Below are 3,989 nucleotides of genomic sequence, written 5' to 3'. Positions count from 1 at the left end.
TATCAGGTGTGTACCTGTTAATCCAGGGCCAGGGAAGAGAGGCAGAGTATCTGGGGCCTCGCTGGCCAGTCAGCCTGGCCCACACAAGCAAGCTCCAGGTTTAGGGAGAGAGTCTGCCTCAAAGAAAGTAAGGTATGGGGGAGTCAGAGAAGACGCCCAGTGGCAGCTTCTGGCCGTTTTGCAGATACACATGCCATGGTATGCCAACCCCCTCCTGCAAAAGCACATGGGTTTGGAAGAAGTAAGATAAAGCTGTTAGTTTTCCTCAAACTGAACAAATTCAATACATTTCCAGTTAAAATCTTACCAAAAGCTTTTCTGAAGATCAAAAACAAAGCAAAACAACAACAACAACAACAACAAACCTCTACAATTTTTCTGGAAAAGGTAGAAATCTACCAATTACTAACTCATATTTGAAGAACAAAGAAAGAGAATTTATCAGGACATATCTTAATGTACTGGGCAGTACCTTCAATTATCAAGGGATAATTTAAAGAGCAAATATATCAGTGGAGATGAAAAGGACTCAGAATGCCCTGTGTATGTTTGGTACTTAGTAGAAAATAAAGCTACATCTTACAGAGGATGACAGACTGCTTACTTCGGAGAAGAGAGGCAGAGTATCTGGGGCCTCACTGGCCAGTCAGCCTGGCCCACACAGCAAGCTCCAGGTTCAGTGAGAGACTCTGCCTCAAAGAAAGTAATAGGGGGGAGTCAGAAAAGACGCCCAGTGGCAGCTTCTGGCCGTTTTGCAGATACACATGCCATGGTAGAAATTGGAGAAATTGTTGCCTGATGAAGCCAAATAACCCCGGCATATTAGGACATCACTGAATGTTAACAACCATGAAGCTAATAGAAGGAAATATTTCTGTGACCAAGAGATAGCACAAGACTTTTCACAAAAGAATAAATAAAAAGTCATCAGGAGAGATGTTATTGACTTTAACTATATTAAAACCAAAAATTTCTGCTCAGTGAAGGACCTCACAGACAAGGTTAAGAGACAAACGGGACAGAAGGAAGGTGCCTTCGTTAGGGTTGCTATTGCTGTGATGAAACACCATTACTGAAAGCAGCTTGGAGAAAAAAGGGTTTATTTGGCTTATACTTCCACATCACAGTTCATCCTCAAAGGAAGTCAGGACAGGAACCTGGTGGCAGTAGCTGATGCAGAGGCCATGGAGAAATGCTGTTTACTGGCTTTCTTATAGAACCCAGGAACACCAGCTCAGGGATGGTGCCACCCATAATGGGCCCTCCCCTTCAATCACTAATTTAGAAAATGACCTACAGTCAGATCCAATGGAGGCCTTTTCTTGAGGTTCCCTCCCTTCAGGTAACTGTAGCTTAAGTCAAGATGACATACAATTAGCCAGCACAGAAGATAACTGATAATAAAAGAAAGGCATGAACACCAAGTGTAGAAAGTAAGACAGTGAATGAAAACAATGGGTTCATGATCTGAAGAAGCAATTTAAAGAAGGCAGTCTGATTGGCTATATTTATAAAAAAGAGGTAGGCATTCTGTAATAGAAACATTACAGGCAGTGTGGCTGCTACAGCTATCAGCAAACCTTATAAACACGCATGGGCAGATCCAGGGAGATTAAGCAGTGGTAGGTGCTGTGTCATAGCTGTGGCTATGAGAAGTGGTGTCTCATGAATGCTGTGTCTAACTAGCTAGGATACAACAGAAAATCTTTTGGCTAGTTTGTTTTTTGAGACGGGGTTTCTCTGTGTAACGGCTCTGGCTGTCCTGGTACTCAGGCTGTAGACCAGGCTGGCCTTGAACTCACAGAGATCTCCTGCCTCTGCTTCCTGAGTGCTGGGATTAAAGGCATGTACCACTCCGCCCGACACAAGAGGAAATCTTACAGACGTCTGTGAAGGATTCTGTTAAGAACGGTGAAAGCCTCCCATGATGTGCTGTAGAACTGATGAGAGAGAGCTTTGAAGAGACGGGGAGACACGACTGTTAGCGTTGCTGTTATTCCACTCAGTCGTGAGGGAGCAGAGATCTGGGCCTGTATTCAGGTCTTTCTTAAAACACACCGCTTTGGGCTTGAGCCACTTCTGACGTGTGAGGTAGAAAAAGAAACACAGGTGGAGGGCGGTTTCTGGAGAAGAGAACCTGAGGTGGTTTTCAGGAGATGAGAGGGTAGCAGAGTCAGTTTTCGTCAACTTGACCCAAACCGTTCTACACCTGGGAAGGCAGGCGAGGAATTTCTTCCATCAGAAGGGCTTGTGGACGTGTGTGGGCCATTGTCTTGTTTGCTAACCGATGAGGGAGGACCCAGCCCACTGTGCATGGCATCATGACTGGGCAGGCGGGCTTGGGTGGTACAAAAAGATGGCTATCTTAGTGTTCTTTTGCTGTAAAGAGATGTCATGACCATGGCAACTCTTAAAAAGGAAACCTTTTCATTGACATGGCGGCTTATAGTTCAGATATTCAATCCATTATCATCATGGTGGGGAATATGGGGGCTGGGAGTGCGGCTGCATGCTGGAGAACTTTACATCTTGATCCAAAGGCAACAGAAAGGGAACTGTCTCAGTAGGTGTGGCTTGGGCACGTAGGAGACCTCAAAGTCCATTTCCACAGTGACACACTTCCTCTAACAAGACCATACCTAGTCCACCAAGGCCATGCCTCCTAATAGTGCCACTCCCCATGAGCCTTTGGGGGTCATCTTCAGTCATTCATTCATAATGGCCAAGCAAGGAAGGAGGTGCAAGCCAGTAAGCAGTGTTTTTCTACCGTTTCTGCTCTGGTTCCCGCCCTGGATTCCCTGTAATCTACAAGGCAAATAAACTCTTTTCTTTCTACAAGTTGGTGTGGGTTGTTGTATTTGCTACAGAGGGTCATAAGAAGTCTGGAGAAGCTGGGTGGTGGCAGTGCACGCCATTAGTTCTCTGTGAGTTCAAGGCTAGCCTGGCCCACAGAGTGAGTTCTAGGACTGCCAGGGCTACACAGAGAAACCCTGTCTTGAAAAACCAAGGGAAAAAAGCAGGCATGGGCTTAGGGCTCGGAGCAAAGAGGGAGCAACATGCAGCGTCCTAGAGACAATCAATGGTTAGGTTCGCTGACTTCACAGTTGTTTTCTATATGATGCTCCCTCCCACAAGGCTCGATATGATCAGTCCCTTTCCAATAGACATTGCTGGAAAATGACCAAGGGACAGACTGATCTAACTGCTCCCAAAGTATCAAGGGAAATCATCAAGATCTACATGCGAGTACTGACGTACTCTCCTCTCCAATGAAATCATATTTTCCTTCATTCAGCTAGACAATAGATTGCAGAGGAGACTGGCGGGGCCTGTAGTCTAAAAGGACAGAGCAGGATTTTAAGTAGGAAGAGGTGGAGCCATCCGTCCTTGGCACAAGAGATTAGATCAATGTTAAATTAGAAGCAGCATCTTCCCCTCTAGATCTGAGTGTGAAGTTTAGGGCATGACCTTCTATTACTGTAGGCATTTTCCTTACATCCTATTAAAGATATGATCTAGGCAGTTCTTCGTCACTCTTGATCTAAACAGGTGGAAGTCACATGGAGCCAAATTAAACATGACTCAGAGCAGGAAACCCATGATCACCAGGAAGCCAGAATCAAGAATCCCATGCAATGGGCTCGTGCATCAACCCATTCAGTGTGGGCCCTTGAGGGGCAGAAGCAGTTTCTGTGACTCCTAAAAGAATAGTGTGGTGTATGTTTCTCTCTCTCTCTCTCTGTGTGTGTTCCTGTGTGTGTGTATGTGTTCCTGTGTGTGCATGTTCCCATGTGTATTGTGGGAGGCTGCTTGTTTGTTCCTGGCTGCCCAGACATGAAATAATTACACAGAAACTATATTATTTGCAATACTGTTTGGCCAATATCTTAAGCATATTGCTAGCTAGCTCTTACATCTAGAATTAACCCATTTCCTTTATTTTATATTTTACCACGAGGCTCGTGGCCTACCAGCAAGCTTACAGCTAG

This window comes from Microtus ochrogaster, linkage group LG1 (assembly GCF_000317375.1).
Source record: "Microtus ochrogaster isolate Prairie Vole_2 linkage group LG1, MicOch1.0, whole genome shotgun sequence".
Taxonomy (NCBI): domain Eukaryota; kingdom Metazoa; phylum Chordata; class Mammalia; order Rodentia; family Cricetidae; genus Microtus; species Microtus ochrogaster.
The sequence above is the reverse complement of the archived record's forward strand: the minus strand, read 5'-3'. Positions refer to the sequence as shown.